Source organism: Scyliorhinus canicula, chromosome 21, assembly GCF_902713615.1.
Source record: "Scyliorhinus canicula chromosome 21, sScyCan1.1, whole genome shotgun sequence".
NCBI classification, from domain to species: domain Eukaryota; kingdom Metazoa; phylum Chordata; class Chondrichthyes; order Carcharhiniformes; family Scyliorhinidae; genus Scyliorhinus; species Scyliorhinus canicula.
The window spans coordinates 53,456,920-53,474,053 of NC_052166.1; the positions used below are offsets into that span (position 1 = coordinate 53,456,920).

At 47.3% G+C, this 17,134-nt stretch overlaps 1 protein-coding gene and 1 long non-coding RNA gene across 8 annotated transcripts in view; one reads left to right on the top strand and one right to left on the bottom strand.

Moving 5' to 3' along the window:
- The window catches only part of LOC119955411 (disabled homolog 2-interacting protein-like), a 1,014,916-nt gene that overhangs the window by 483,531 nt on the left and 514,251 nt on the right, over window positions 1-17,134 (bottom strand). The window lies entirely within an intron of this gene.
- The window catches only part of LOC119955413, a 28,716-nt gene continuing 26,878 nt past the window's right edge, over window positions 15,297-17,134 (top strand). Inside the window, exon 1 of the long non-coding RNA XR_005458461.1 lies at window positions 15,297-15,575. This is a non-coding gene — a long non-coding RNA (uncharacterized LOC119955413). The remainder of the gene's footprint in view (window positions 15,576-17,134) is intronic.

Consider the following 17,134-nt stretch of genomic DNA (forward strand, 5'->3'; position numbering starts at 1 on the left):
AAATATTTTGCTGTTGAATCAATTTCAAAATGAGATGACTTCTGAAAAACTGTGCCGATCCACAGGAAATGAGTGTAAAGTCTGATTTTGGACATTTATTTTGTATTGATATGTTGAAGAGAGGAATAAGGGGCTGGATTCTCCCAAAATGGAAATATGTCCCCACGCCAGCGTAAAAATGCTGGTGTTTCACTCCCAAGTTTCTAATAAAAAAGATTAGTCGCCTGCAGGGGACTAGCAGGGATCCAGAGTGATTCACGCGGCTTGAACATGCGGATATCGGCCCCCTCACTTCCGGTCTGCAGTTTGTGCATGCACACGGTGGTGGACTCCAGCGGCTGCGCCGAGCGCCATGGCGGACTCGGACCCTGGGGGCAGCTTCAAAATGTAGGCCCCCCCGGATCGGCCGCGCGCTCGAAGATCCAACCGACCCGATGTGTTCCCCGGGGACCCGGTCATAAGGCCCCCCGGCCCCCGATCCCCAACAGGGAGGCCGCAGACTGAGTCCGCAGCCACCACTCGAGGTTCCCGAACGGCAATAGGTGGTTAGAACCACGCCGTCGGGAATTCAGCCGGTTGGGAGCGGACGATAGCTGGGCGGGCCTCTGGCAATGAGCCCCCAGCAACGCGGAGTAATCCGCGAACACGCTGACTTTTGGGTCCCGGAGAATTGCTGGACTGCCGCCGGGTCCAATTTGCGTGTGAAAGTTGATTCTCCGCCCCAGCGCCAAATGCGATTTTGGCGCAGGGAATCCAGCCCAAGATCTATCTTATTTCTTTCAAGCTGATTTCATGCATCTATTTTGATGCAGCATTATCAGATCAGCGAATGTGTTTAGGTAGGTGGGAGGGTTTATGGGTGTCAAATCCTTAGATCAATTAAGCAGCCTTCTAGTACTTTGGAGCCCACTGTTGTATCTTGGGTTCGAGTTATAAATACCCAATTGGACTAAACCAGCAACTTGATTTCAGTGTCAGGGATGGAAAACTGTTTGTCGGTAAGTGAAATTATTTTGTTGCCATGCAACATTTTGTCTTTAAGTATGCAGAACAGAATGCAATTTATCGTCGTATGTGAGGAAGATCAAGTATATTAATTTTAAATGCATAAAAGTGAGGACAGGCTCACCTAAGTAGTAAGTGAATGTGGGCTGCTTCATTATCTGAGGAGTTGCAAGTGATACTGAACACTTTTCAATCATCAACAGATATCCCCATTTCTGTCCTTATGACAGAAGGAAGGTCATCAATGAAGCAGTTGAAGACGACTGAGCTGGTATATGACCCTGAGAAACCTCTGCAGCAATAACCTGGAGATGATTGGTCTCCAACAACCCACAATCATCTTCCAAGCTGGTAATGACTTCAACCAGTGGAGAGTATTCCAATTCCCATGGTTAAATTATGTCAAAGGCAGTCACTCATGTTGCCTCTGCAATTCAGCTCATTTGTCCATGTTTGAACTAAAGCAGCAGAGGTCAGGAGTTCAGTGACCCTGGCAGAACTAAACTACATGTAGATAAGCTGATTATTGCTGTGTAAGAATGTTCTGCTTGATGGCTTGATCATCTGCTTAATTATCTGCAAAACCTTTCATTATTATGCCAATAATTAAGAGTAGACTGAGGGGGCTGTAACTGAGCAGATTAGATTTGAAATTCTTATTGTGGGAAGAATAAACCTGGGCAATTTTCGACACTGGTGGTTACATGCCAGTGTAGTAGCTTTACCTGAACAGCTTGGCAATGGGTACAGTTAGTTCTAGTGTACAGGCTTACAGCCAGGATGTTGTCAGCAGCCCATGCCCTTTGCTGTATCCTTCGCCTTCAGGTGTTTTTGATGTCATAGAGTCAGAGTCATGTAGCACAGAAAAGGTCCTTTGGCTCATCGAGTCTGCGCCAATGGTCAAAAACAACCATCTAACCCCATTTTCCAGCACTCAGTCCATAGCCTTGTGATCACAAATGCACAACTAAATACTTTTTAAATGATATGACAGTCTCTGCCTCAACCACCCTTTCAGGTAGCAAGTTCACACTCCAACCACCTTCTGGGTATAAAAGGTTTTTCTCAGATCCCCTTTAAACCTTCTGTCCCTTACCTTAAATCTATGCCCCCTGTTCATTGATCCCTGCACCAAGGGGAAAGGTTACTTCCTGTCTACTTTATCTATGCCCCTCATAAGTTTATACATCTCAATCATGTCCACCCTCAGTGTCCTCTGCTGCAAGGAAAACAAACCAAGTCTATCCAATCTCTCTTCATAACTAAAACTGTCCATCCCAGGCAACATCCTGGTAAATCTCCTCTGCACCCTTTCCAGTGTTATCACATCCCTCCGATAATGTGGATTCCAGAACTGCGCACAATACTATAGCTGTGGCCTAACCAATGCTTTATACAGTTCCAGCATAACCTGGAATTATTAGACTCTATGGGCGCGATTCTCCGCTCCCCATGCCGGGTGGGAGAATCATAGGAGGGCCGGGCGAATCACGACACGCCGCCCTGGCACCCCCCGCGATTCTCCCACCCCCCCCCCCCCCCCAAAATAGCATGTCGTGTTTTGCGACACGTCGCTCAGAGAATCGCCGCTCGCCGTTTCTCACGGCGACCGGCGATTCTCCGGCCGGATGGGCCGAGTGGCCTGACAAACCCGACCGGTTCACGCCGGCGTCAACCACACCTGGTCGCTGCCGGCATGAACATTGCGCGACTGGTAAGTGTGGGGCCTGTAGGGGGAGGAGGGAGGATCGTGCACCACGGGCGTGTTCATCAGATGTCTGGCCCGCGATCGGTGCCCACCGATCGTCAGGCCGGCATCTGTAAACAACGCACTCTTTTCCCTCCGCCGCCCCGCAAGATCAAGCCACCGTGTTTTGCGGGGCAGCGGAGGGGAAGACGGCAACCACGCATGCGCGGGTTGGAGCCGGCCAACCTGTGCATGCGCGGCTGACGTCATTTAGGCGCCGCCGGCCGCGTCAATCTCGGCACGCCGCTTTGACGCAAGCGTCAAGGCCCGGCGCCCAAGATTTGCGCACTGCCGCTTCTAGCCCCCCGGGGGGGGGGGGGGGGGGGGGAATAGGGGGCGAGGAGCGGCCTGCGACGCCGGAGTGAAACACTCTGGGTTTCACTTCGGCGTTGGCTGTTTCTCTCCGTTTCGGAGAACCGCGCCCAAAGTCTTGGCTAATAAAGCAAGCTACCATATGCCTTCTTAACCACTGCATCCATCAACTTTTCTATCTTAAGGGATGGGTGTACATGCACACCAAGGTCCCTCTGCTACCTTCAGGGATGGGTGTACCTGCACACCAAGGTCCCTCTGATCCCCGGTGCTTCCCATGGTCCTGCCATTTATCCAGTATTCCCTTGCCTTGTTTGTCCTGCCCAAGTGCATGATCTCATGCACTTAATCCGGATTGAATTTCATTCGCTACTGATTAGCCCATCTGAATAGCCAGTCTATATCCTCCTGTAATCTCAGGCTATCCTACGCACTATTTACCACCCCACCAATTATCGTATCATCCGCAATCTCATATCTAAATCACTTATATAAACCACAGCAATGGCCCCAACATTGATCCCTGTGAGACCCCACTGGACACAACCTTCCAGTCAGAAAAACACCCCTTGACCATCACCCTCTGCTTCCTGCCACTCAGCCAATTCAATTTGCCAAATTTCCTTGGATCCCGTGGGCTCTTACCCTCGCTATCAGCCTCCCATGTGGGACCTTATTAAAAGCCTTGCTGAAGTCCAAGTAAACAACGTCAAATATATTTCCCTCATCTACACATCTGGTCACCTCTTCAAAAAATTCAAATTGGTTAAGCATGACCACCCCTGAACAAAACCATGCTGATTGTTCTTAATTAATTTCTGAATGTCCAGATTAATTATGACTATCAGAATCGCTTCCAATAGTTTGCTCACCACTGAGGTTAGACTCACTGGCCTGTAGTTTCCTGGTTATCCCATCCTCCATTCTTGAACAATGGGACCACATTGGCTAACCTCCAGTCCTCTGGCACTTCTCCTGTGGCTAGAGAGGAATTGAAGATAATTGCCAGTGTTCCTGCTATTTCTTCCCTTGCCTCACTCAACAGTCTGGGATAATTTCATCTGACCCTGGAGATTTGTCTACATTTCAGCCTGCCAGATCACTCAGAACCTCCTCTCTTTATTCTCTTCAATTTTATCACAGTCCTTCTCCCTGATTTCTAGACCCACACTGTACTTCCTATGAGTGAACACAAAGCATTAATTTAGAACCCATTTAAATACTCTGGCTTCACACACAAATTACCACTGTGGTCCTTAATGTGCTATACTCTTTCCCTAATTATCCTTTCATCCTTAATGTATTTGTAAAGGATTTTTCTTTATTTTACTTGCCAGGATCCTTTCATGTCCCCTTTTTGCTCAACTAATGTCCTTTCTAAGTTCCCTCTTGCACATTCTATATGCCTCGAGCACTTCCGCTGTTTTGAGCCCTTGATATCTGTCAAAAGCCTCTCTTTTTCTTTTAATCTAATGCTCTGTTTTCCTTAATATCCAGGAGTCACTGGATTTGTTGGTCCCATCCTTTTTCTCGATTGGAACATCTTGGTCCTGCACTCTCCTTATTTCCTTCTTGAATGTGTCCCATTGTTCTGTCACAGATTTATGTAAAAGTGTCTGTTCCCAGTCCACTCAGGCCAAATCATATCTTGGGCGCGATTCTCCGCTCCCCACGCCGGGTGGGAGAATCGCGGGAGGGCCGGGTGACTCATGACACGCCGCCCTGGCACCCCCCCGCGATTCTCCCACCCCCGCTCGGAGAATCGTCGCTAGCCATTTTTCACGCCGACCGCCAATTCTCTGGCCCGGATGGGCCGAGCGGCCTGCCGTTCCCGACCTGTTCACGCCGGCGGCAACCACACCTGGTCGCTGCCGTCGTGAACATGGCGCCAAAGGTTCATTTGTGGCTTGTGGGGGCGGACAGGGGAGTGAGCACTACGGCCATGCTTGGGAGGGGACTGGCCCGCGATCGGTACCCACCGATCGTCGCGCCAGCGTCTCCAAGAGACACACTCTTTCTCCTCCGCCACCCCGCAAGATCAAGCCGCCACGTCTTGCGTGGCGTCTTGGGCAGCGGAGGGGAAGACTGCAACCGCGCATGCGCGGGTTGGAGCCGGCCAACCTGCGCATGCGCGGCTGGCGTCACTTAGGCGCCGTCGTCGCATCATTCTCGGCACGCCGCCTTGACGCAAATGTCAAGGCCCGGCGGCTGAGATTTATGGAGCGCTGCTCCTTGCCCCCTGGGGGCATCGGGAAGGCCGTCGTGAACTCGGCCGAGTTTGACAACGGCCTCGGAGGCCGCTCCTCTCACCGTATTCACCCCCACCCGAGGATCTAGGAGCGGCGCTCCGTAACTCTCGGCCGCCGGGCCGCGCGCCGAGAGTGACGCGACGGCGGCGCCTATGTGACATCAGCCGCGCATGCGCAGGTTGGCCGGCTCCAACCCGCGCATGCGCGGCTAACATCACGACGGCTGACAGCTCGAACCCGCGCATGCGCGGTGGCCGTCTTTCCCCTCAGCTGCCCCGCAAGACATGGCGGCTTGATCTAAAGGGGCGGCGGAGGGGAAATAGTGCGTCCGATTGAGACGCCGGCCCGACGATCGGTGGGCACCGATCGCGGGCCTGTCCCCTCCCAAGCACAGTCGTGGTGCTCATTACCTACCAGGCCCCCTACAAGCCCCAAAACGGGCATCTCACGGCGGTTTCACGACGGCAGCGACAAGGTGTGGTTGCCGCCGTCGTGAAACGGTCGCGAACGGCAGGCCGCTCGGCCTCCGGGTCAAAGAATCGCCAGTCGCCGTGAAATATGGCGAGCGCCGATTCTTCCGAGCGGGGGGTGGGAGAATCACGGGGGGCGCCAGGGGGTCGTGAAATTAGTCGGGGGGCCCTCCCGTGATTCTCCCACACGGCATGGGGCGTGGAGAATCGCGCCCTATTACTTTTACACTTCCCTGAAATTTGCCGACATATCTGCTCTTCTTTTTCGCTCGGACTGTTAGGGAGCCTAGAGAACACTTCCAGAAATGTGATTGCTGCTTTATGGTTTTTAAATTCTACCCATATGGCTTCAGTTGACGAGTCTTCTAAGATGTTGTCCCTCCTTACTGCTGTAATTGATTCCCTGATCAAAATTGTGACACCCCCTCCTCTTTTACCTCCTTCCCAATCATGCCTGAAATATTGAGCTGCCAATCCTGCCACTCTCTCAACCATATCCCTGTGACTGCAATTATATCATACCCCTATGTTTTAATTGGTGCCCTCAATTAATCTCCCTTGTTCGTTAGACTCCTTGCATTAAAATAAATACCATCCAATCTTGTCAAACTTGCTTGTGACTTAACTGGTCTGGACATTTTATGCTTTCTTGACACACTTGATGTCTCTTCTAATTTTGACTGTGCATCTATCCCTGCTGAACCTTCTTTTAGGATCCCAGGCCCCTGTCAAGTTAATTTAAACCCACCCCAACAGCACTAGCAAACCTCCCTGCAAGGGCGCTGGTCCCATTCATCAGGTGCAAACTGTCCACCTTGTACAGGTCCCACCATCCCCCAAAACAGTCCCAGTGTCCCAGAAATCTAAAGCCATCCCTCCTGAACTATCTCTCCAGCCACACACTCAACTAGACTAACCTCCTATTTCCATACTCACGAGCACGTGGCATCAGAAATAATCCAGAGATTGTTACCTTCTGGGTCCTATGTTTTAATCTACTTCCTACCTCCCTATATTCTGCTTTCAGGCCCTCATCCCTGTTTTTGCCTATATCGTTGGTGCCAATGTGTTTGTCCTCCCTCTTCAGTAACATCCCTGACCCTGGCACCAGAGAGGGAACATACCATCCTAGAGTCTCTTTTGCGGTCATAGAAATGCCTGTCCGTTCCCCTTACAATTGAACCCTCTATACTATAGCCCTGACATTATTCCTCCTCTCCTCACGCGCAGCAGACTCACCCATAGTGCCATGAAGTAGACTATTACTGCTTTCCCCTACACAGTCATCTCCCCAACAGTATCCAAAACAATGTATCTGTTAGAAAGGGGGATAGCCACAGGGAACTGCTGCACTACCTGCATTCCTCTGCTCTGCCTTTTCAATCCTCACCTGCGGTGTGACCATCTCACTGAACGTGCTATCCACGACCTGTCCAGCATCGCGGGCTCTCCACAGCAAATCCACCCTCAGCTCCAGTTCTGAAATGCAGTTGGCCAGTAGCTGCAGTTGGACACACTTTCTACACATGTGGTCACCAGAGACAATTGAAGCTTCCATGATTTGCCACATAGTCCAGAGGGAGCATATCGTGGGTGCAAGCTCTCCTACCATGACTACCCATAAGTCCCTTGATTACCCTCATTTTACAAAAGATTAAGCTATATAAGAATACTATCTGCTTACCTAACCCCCCCCCCCCCCCCCCCCAACGCTGACTTTACTTTCAGTACTTTATTATAATGACCCTGATTTACACTTATTTGTGCTGTTTCTCAGTTATTCCCCTCCAAGGAAAAAAAACTCTTTATCCTCACGACTGTTTCACAGTGACGCTGGCTGCGAAGTCAATGATAACAGGAATCGACCTTGGTGTTTTTGAAACTCAGCTGTGCCCCACTCCTGCCTGGGCTGAGACTGAGCTCTGCTCTGCCTTTTCGGTTTCAACTTCACCCAGTTATACCCAACTCCCTGTTTTTCACCCAACTCCAAAGCACTCTCGCTCAGCCAAGCAGGCACGGAGTAGCTCCCCTTTTTATAGGTCTCAAATTACACTGCTTTGGACACTGTATTAAACCAATTGCACCATTAACCAGCTACCGGCAAGTGTGACTCAGCTGACTACGGTTTTAGGAATGCAACTACACTACAATAATCAAAAGAGCAGCTTTTAATTACCAGATTAAATAACAATTTAGCTGGAGATTAGCCTTGAAATTAAATTAAATTAATTTACTACTTCTCATGAAGTGAACCAAATTGGTAGAAGCCTGCCAATTGTGATGCTGGGAACCTCAGGCGTAGGCTACGATGGTGCTCCACTTGGCAACTTCTGGCTAAAATTAGTTGCAACTGCTGCACTCTCATCTTTGGCATTGATGTCCTGGGTTCCACCATCATTGAGAATGGGGAAGCTTGCAGAGCTGCCCCCTCCAGTCAGTTGTCTGATTGTCCAACGTCATTCATGGCTGGATGCGACATGGGCAGCACAGTGGCGCAGTCGTTAGCATTGCCGCCTCACGGCGCCACGGTTCCAGTTCGATCCCGGCTCTGGATCACTGTCTGTGTGGAGTTTGCACATTCTCTCCGTGTTTGCGTGGGTTTCGCCCCCACAACCCAAAGATGTGCAGGGTAGGTGGATTGGCCACACTAAATTTCCCCTTAATTGGAAAAATAAAAATAAATTGGGTACTCCTAAAAGTATTTTTTTTAAATGACTGGATGCAACATGACTTCAGAGCTTTGATTTGATCTGTTGGTGTGGGATCTCTTTGCTGTGCCTAATTAATCCTGCTTCCAGGTTGTTTAGCATGCATGTAGTCCTGTGTTGCACCTTTACCAGGTTGACACTTCATTTTCAGGTATGCCTAATGCTGCTCCCAATAACCTCCTGTACATTCCTCATTGAATCATGGTTGGTCCCTCGGCTTGATGATAATGGTGGGAGTATGTATATACCAAGCCACGTGATTGCAGATCGTGGTTGAATATAATTCTGCTGCTGCTTATGGCCAACAATGCCTCATGGAGGCCCAGTTTAGAATTGTTTGATCTGTTTTGTATACGATAGTAGTACCACACAACATAATGAAGGGAATCCTCAATGTGAAGCTGGGACTTTGTATTTACAAGGACTGTGTCGTGGCCACTCCGACCAACATAGTCACAGACAGATGAATCAGTGACAGGTAGACTGTTAAGGGAGAGACCAAGAATGTTTTTCTCTCTTGTTGGTTCTCTCACCACCTGCCACAGGCCCAGTTTGGCAGATACGTCTCTTAGTCACTCAGCAGCTTGGTCAGTAGTGGTATTACTGAGTCACTCTTGGTGGTGGACAATGGAGTATATTCTGTGCCCTTGCTACCCTCAGTGCTTCTTCCAGGTTGTGTTCAACAAGGAGCAGCACTGATTCATTAGCTGAGAGAAGGTGAAGGTGGCAAATGCATGCCCTCTCCCATTTTTGACCTGATGCCATGAAACCTCATGGAGTCTAGGGCCATGTTGAGTACTCCCAGGGTCACTACCTATCAACTGAATACCACCATGCCACTGAAATCAATCTGATTTAAACGTTTCAATAAAATGAGATGTTTGCCAATGGAGCAAGCCACGTTTAGGTATAGTGATGGAGGAGTCTACCCACAGAATTACAAAGCGTCAGGTAATACTTTGCAAATGACAAGCAATCTGCAATATTTTGTAAGTAATAACCAAATTATGTGATCAATTCCACCATCTGTTTAATTTGCTTTTGCTTCATGAGGCTGAAAAAAAGGTTTCCACTGAATGTGAACAATTTCCAACACAGTGGCTTAAAAAATGGTTCCTAGAAAACAAATGGAATCCTCTCCTTCTCACTATTACAAATAGTAATAACCCACTAAGTGTCAACAATCAGTATACAAATCATGGTCGGACAGTTTCAATCACAAAGTTGTTTAAAAGAAGCAGAATCACTGAGTATCTCTGAATGAAACATTACAGTATGCATGCCATAATTCCCAAATCTGGACTGCTGCCCACTTTCATTTTAAGAACCAATGCTGCATATTATGTACCCCCACGTCTCAGCTTTATCCAACAATTTTCATTTAACCACATTTAAAAAAAAATGTAAGTCAGGCAAATATTGGGGTGTTGTGACCAATTTGACAACAAATCATTTCCATGCATTATTACAATTAAATAAGTACAGCTATAGAATTTAAAAGATGTGCATTTATATAGCACTTTTCACGGCCAGCCGATGTCGCAAAGTGCTCGTCTGCCAACAAATTACTTTTAAAGTATAGTTGTTGTAACACAGAAAATATATCAGCCAATATTTTGCGTACAGCAAGTTCCTACAAATAACAATGCAATAATGTCATGATAATCTATTTTTGTGATGCTGGTCGAGAAATAAATAATTCACAGGACACAGTGGAAAATTCCCGTACTCATTTACCAAAATAGTGCGAGGGGATCTTTTATATTCGACAGAGCAGGTGAATAGGTGCCTCCGTTTAGCATCTTAGCCAAAAGATAGCACCTCCAACAGTGCAGCACTCCCAAAGTATTCCACTTGATTTGTAAAAGTCCTGGAGTCAGACTTTGACCCAGGACTTTATGCCTCAGAAGTAAGGGTGCTACTGCTATCAACTGAAGGACAGCTGACACTCAGTAACTGAGTAAGCAAGCTCAGTTTAGGTACTGTAGATAACTTCAAATACTGCTCGATTAACCAGCAACTTGGTTTCTGTCTTCTACCGAATATAATTTGTACTTACTGAAATATAATTCTGCCTGCTGCTAACTTGAATTTAAGAACTGCAGACCTTAACACAAACTTTATGTTAAATTTGTCAATAGCTTATTCATTGCTATTAGCACAAACCATAATTATTTTTCCTATAAATTATGCCCAACAGTGGAGTCATTGAAACATACGTAGCTAGTTATTCTAAAGAGTTGGATTTGCTACTGCTAATAATTACTTCCATTTGTAATATAGTAAGACAACACAATCAGCCCTATTCCCAATGCTGAGTTCTTTGAGGGTATGCAAATATGAGTAAAGCAGTGATTACTGCAAATTTAATATGACTAATGCCAGGGCATTATGAACATAGAACATAGAACGGTACAGCACAGAACAGGCCCTTCGGCCCTCGATGTTGTGCCGAGCAATGATCACCCTACTCAACCCCACGTATCCACCCTATACCCGTAACCCAACAACCCCCCCTTAACCTTACTTTTAAGGACACTACGGGCAATTTAGCATGGCCAATCCACCTAACCCGCACATCTTTGGACTGTGGGAGGAAACCGGAGCACCCGGAGGAAACCCACGCACACACGGGGAGGACGTGCAGAGAAATACACTTTCGTAAGCATGGTAGTAAGATTCATTTAACAAGGTGTGTGGAGAGAACATTCATTTAAATGCAGAGAGAGAGAGATGAATGACCAATGAATACTATACCAATAAACTCAGGTTTCAATTACATACAGGATTTTACAATCTAATGTATATGAAAATATACAAACATTGATATGGATTGTGCTCACTATGGAAAGCAAATATCACCAGTCATTTATTAGATGCACCCTTGTCCATGGACTCCCCTATGGGCTTTTGCACTGGAGCTTGCAGAGATTAGAAAGCCAGCTGCATAGAGCGAACAAAAGCACTTCAGTTGTATGGAGTCGACCTTCTTCCGCCAAATCCTGACATACAGTACACAGTACACCAAGTAGCAAACACAACCAAGACAAATCCAACAAATATTCGCAGCAACCCACCCAGATACCAGTGATCATCAAGTGTCACAAAACCCCCTTTAAATTTGGTCTTCTTTACAAAGGGTTTCAACTCCCCACCGTTCAAACTCTCTGTTTGAATCCCTTGAATCTGCCCCTGCCATAGTAATAAAACAGTTCTTACCAAAGTCACAAATAACATTCTATGTGACTGTAACACAGATAACTTTCTCGCCTCATTCTTCTTGACCGGTCTGCACTCTGACATGGGTGATCACACCATCCTACTCCAACACCTTTCCACTTTCGTGCAGTTGGGTTGCACTGCTCTCATCTGGCTCCATTCTTATCTCATCAAAACCAGAGAATCACTTACAATGACTTCACTTCCTGCTACGGTACCTCTGTTGTCCGCCTTGGCCCACTCCTATTTCTACCATCACAACCTGATCAGCACCTCTCTTGACTAAATTAACAGACTGCTTATTCGACACCCGAGACCCGATAAACAGAAATTTCATCTGGTTAAATCCTAGAAAACCTGGAGTGGAATTCTCCGACCCCCCGCAGGGTCGGAGAATTGCCCGGGGCCAGCGTAAATCCCGCCCCAGCCGTGGCCGGAATTCTCCGCCACCCGGGAATCGGCAGGAGCGGGAATCGCGCCGATTGGCGTGCCACCCGCGGCGATTCTCCGGCCCGCGATGGGCCGAAGTCCCACCGCTGAAAGGCCAATCCCGGCGCCGTGGTTTCAACCACCTCTGGTGGCGGCGGTATTGGCGGCGCGGGCGGGCCCCCGAGGTCCGGGGGGGAGGCGAGGGGCGATCGGACCACAGGGGGTGCCCCCACGGTGGCCTGGACCGCGATCGGGGCCCATCGATCGGCCGGCGGGCCAGTGCCGTAGGGGCACACTTTTTCTTCCACCGCTGCCACGGCCTCCACCATGGCGGAGGCAGAAGAGACCCCCCTCTACTGCGCATGCGCTGGTGGTGGCGTCAGCGGCCGCTGACGCACCGGCGCATGCGCGAACCGGCGAAGGCCTTTCGGCCAGCCCCGACACCGACCGGCAGGCGTCAAAGGCCATTGGCGCCAAACACTCTGGCGCGGGCCTAGCCCCTACAGGTGCGGAGAATTCCACACCCTAGGGGAGGTCCGACACCGGAGAGCTTGGCGCCACTGCGCTACACCGGGACCCCCCGCCCCGCTGGGTAGGGGAGAATCCCGCCCCTGATCTCCACTGGACTCCACTGTAAAATCCATCCCTGAGCTATTGACTTCACCCCTCTCCCTGGAAACAGTCTCAAGATTCATCCACTTTGTTTGCACCCCTGGTGTCATTTTTGGCCTTGTGATGAGCTTCTCATCAGCCATCACTAAGTCCATCTATTTCCACTCCTGCAACATTGCCCTACTTTACCACTGTCTCAGCATATCTGCTACTGAAATCCTCTTTCATGCCTCCATTATCTCTAGACTTGATTATTTCAAAGCACTCCTAACTGGTTTTCCACATTCTACCTGTTGTAAACTTGAAGTCACCCAAAACCTAATTCACAGTAAGTCCCACTCCCTTATCAAGTCTGTGCTTACTGACCTGCAACTGCTCCAGGTAAAGCAATGTCTTGATTTTTAAATTTTCATCCTTGTTTTCATGTTCGTCCATGACCTCACCCCTCCTTCAGCCCCACAACCTTCCAAGATAGATCCATTCTCAAATACTGACCTTTTACACATCTCCAATTTTAATCATTCCACCATTGTTGGCTGTGCCTTCAGTTGTCTAGGTCCCAAGCTCTGGAATACATACTTTGGTTTATTCTTCCCAGAAGAACTCTCCGCCTCGTTTACCTCCTTTAGGATACTCCTTAAAACCTACCTCTTCAGCCAAGTTTCAGCTGATCTGACCTAATATCTTTTTCATGGCTTAATGCGATACTTTGATTAATAATGTCCATGTGAAGCACCTTGGGATGTTTTATTACATTATAGGTGCTGTATAAATTGTTGTTGTTGTACCACCACCATGTCTTTACTCCCCCCCCCCCCCCCCCCCCCCCCCGATGCTCTATTGGCCAATTTGTCTTAAAATGTAAAATGCTTTTGAAATATTTTCCCATATGCATGGAGCACACAGAAATGGACGTTGTTGGTTTTATTTAACTCCACAATAAAGTATTATGCAATTGCAATCAAATACTATGGTTTTAATTTTTCAATGGTCTGAATTGATGGTCGTCAGGTTAAACCAATTTCTCAACAGCACTGAATGAGCGCATGTTAGTGGAAATACTGTTCATTTCCAAGTTGCTTTTTTTTGACAAAACAGCAACAATTAGAGCAAAACAGAAATACATTGTCACTAAACAGTACATTTTCAAAAGCCCACACGTAGATCTGTGGGATTGTACGGAGTATGGCAGGAAACCCAGGAAATCACACAACCCACTTAGTTTTTTGCACCAGTTGGAAATGAAAAAAACACTTCCCAAGTCTCTTGGATTGATGTTATTCATTTTAAATAAATAATGTTCCCTTCCCTCCCCATTCACTGCAAAAGGAAATCATTATACAAGTAAATCATTAGCACAAAATGATACCTCATAAATCTTTACTACCTGCCTCCCCCTGTTGTGGTATGCAGCCTGTCTGAACAGAATTCATTTTTGAAGAGACCTGCTACACACAATCACTGCCCCATATCACAATCTGCAATCTGTCATTTAGCACAGAGGGGAAATGTTTTGACCTAAAACCGTTCGCTACTTCAGGAAAACAGCTCCACGTAAATGATGGAAAAAACACTAACTTATTGATACATTTATTTTAAAGTCATGAGAAATAATTGACAGATGTAAGCAGCATGAAGAATAGTTACACTAGCGCAGTTAAATTTATTACAGGGTGTGTTCTTACCCTGTAAAATTTCCCTGAATGGAACATAATACCAATGTCAAGTTTCTTTTTGCAATGTGATTGATTCTTTGGCCCCTAAATCTTTCATTTATATTAAATGGTCTGGAATAGGATATCATGTTGTAAAACTATACAATTATCTTGGGTTTCCAGTCAATATTTTCACCAGACAGTTATGTATGTCCCATTTAAGTAGCTTGGAAAGTTACATATTAAACCGAAGACAAAAGAAGGGTTATTCAAACAATTTTTAAACTCCAGTATTTTGGTATGGTCGGTTTTACAGACAGTTCCTCACCCAGATAGTCTTATAAGTCAAACAACAATAAAAGGAAATGCACTATTTATTTATAAACTAGGATTAATAACTGCAAAAACAATTCTTGAAATTTACAGAATGGGTGGAAAAGGTCTTTGAAACAAAGATGTAACTAACTGGACAAACAGCTGACTTTAAACTGAATCAGATTGTTGCTTCTAGAATAGCAGAGCATATTCAACTATGTCGCTGCTTTTGAAACACAATTGCTTTCTACTGTTGCTTTCCCGTAATACACGAGTTCAAAGCAGAATATTTCAAGCTGATCAGCAGCGTTGCCATGTTATCAATAAGTGTATCTCTAGAGATTAAATTTCACCAAACACTTGTTAAAAACATCTCTCCGCCAAGACTCAGAAGGTACTTTTCAAAAAAAATTATGGATAGATCCACACTGCCTTGGACCCCAATATTGCAGATTTAGCACCAAATGAAAATAATGCAAACTTCTACGCACAGAACAGGCTGCTCAATGCAACATCAGAACTGATTATACAGCTGACGAGCGCTTTAGTAGATTAAGAATGAATTTAAATCTCTGCTTCTGCATACGCAAGCAAAGACAAGTGATTACTGCGACAATATGTTAAACATAGGCGATGAGAGCAAGACTATCTAATTCACTGACCAAAATGTGGAAATCTTCATCCATGGAGTGTGGGAAAGGAGGGTTGTCCTGTGCGAGATGGAACAGCAAACTCCTCAAAGGCAACTGGCTCAGCGAGCACGAGAGCAGCTTGCTACAGACTCATCAGTTTGCAGGCCCCAGCTGACCAGGATACAAGCCAGGAAAATTACCGACTTACAGAAAGCTGCTACGGTAAAACTACAATTCAGTTTTCTTTGCCAAATGCCTGTCTCAAGTATGCATATCACCAAGTGAACCTTCACAGTCTTTAGTTCCTTTTATGTAGAGGTATCTTAAAACCTTCAAAGAAGCTGATTCAGTCATTCTACCATGGCAGAAATAGGTAATTTTCAGACAGCAGCGTTGGACAAATAAAAGCATCAATTTATAACCTACAGCTGAAACTGTGGTCAAGTAGAAATCTTAAAAATCTACACAAGAAATCATTAGATGACCTAACTGCTTGATGAACATTCATCAAGAATCATACAGATGAGAAACTGTATGTCATTGTTCATGATACTTCAGCAAGCAACAGCTGAAGGTTACACAGGTACTCGCAATTGGAGTTACTTTGGAGACGAATGGTTAAAAGGAAGTGTAAAGTGCCAGGATATGATTTTCCACCATTGTTCTGTGAAGCTTTTGGCCAATGAAATAATTAAGTGGGTATGTGGACACGGGTTATGCTCACACCAAAGAAAAAGTAAGGTATGGCCTTTTCTCTTCCCAACAGAAGCAGGATCAGGTGCAAAGCATTTTCAGAGATAGAGGGCCCAATCTAACCGTCTCTGACAAGCGTGTTTAGCTGGGTGTTTCCAAACACTAGCAGCGCCGAGAAATAGCACGCTATCTATCAGGACTCTGGTTCAATTCGAGGCCTTAGCAGGGAACTCCTGACAAGGCTGCACTTAGTCCTGTTTCCTGCACTGAGGACCGTCCCAATCTCTCGACCTCTCGATGTGACCCCCAAAAATATCCAATAAGTGGGTGCTGGCTTCCCCTGCCCCCAACCCGGTCGAGGTGGCAGAACCGGAGGATTGTGCGGCTGCATGAGGGGGTGGAGAATCCTAGGCTGACTAAATGCTTTGCGAGTCTATGTTTAGGAAGCTGATCGGGGAGGAGGATCAAGGACCCCCCCCCCCCCATCGAGCCAGATTGGGACCACCCATTACTTCAGGCGAAGCCATGGTGGAACGAACCACCACGGGCCATCGAAGGAGTGGGTCCTAAGGTGAGTCAAGAAGAATTGGGACGTGTGGAGAGAAGGTAGCAATATCTGTATATACCAGGACACTGCGGTGGAGTTGGCAAGAAGACATATGGCCTTTAACATGGTGAAGTCGGCGCTCTACAAGTGTGGTGTTCAGTTTGGTGTGGTGTACCCAGCAAGGCGGAGGGTTACGCACAAGAATAAAGAGCATGGTCGGGATTCTCTGTTTCTGAGACTAAGTGTTGATGCCGACACAGAATTCATGGACTTTCATGAGAGCAAAACTGGCGCCGATGGTTCGCTGGAGCCAGAGGGCGCCTAGCTGCAATGCTGACTTCCCGACTGCGGCAATTTTTTTCCTTGCCCGTCCATCCCGACCTCACAGCCCACCTCCTGGCCACCCCCAGCTATGTTCCCCCGGACCTGGCAGAAGCCCCCCCGGCCAGTGGCACAGCCATCAGCAAACTATGGAGATGTTGGACACTTTCCGTACCCCCCCCCCTCTCTCTCCTTCAGCAGCCATGACGCCGGTTTCACA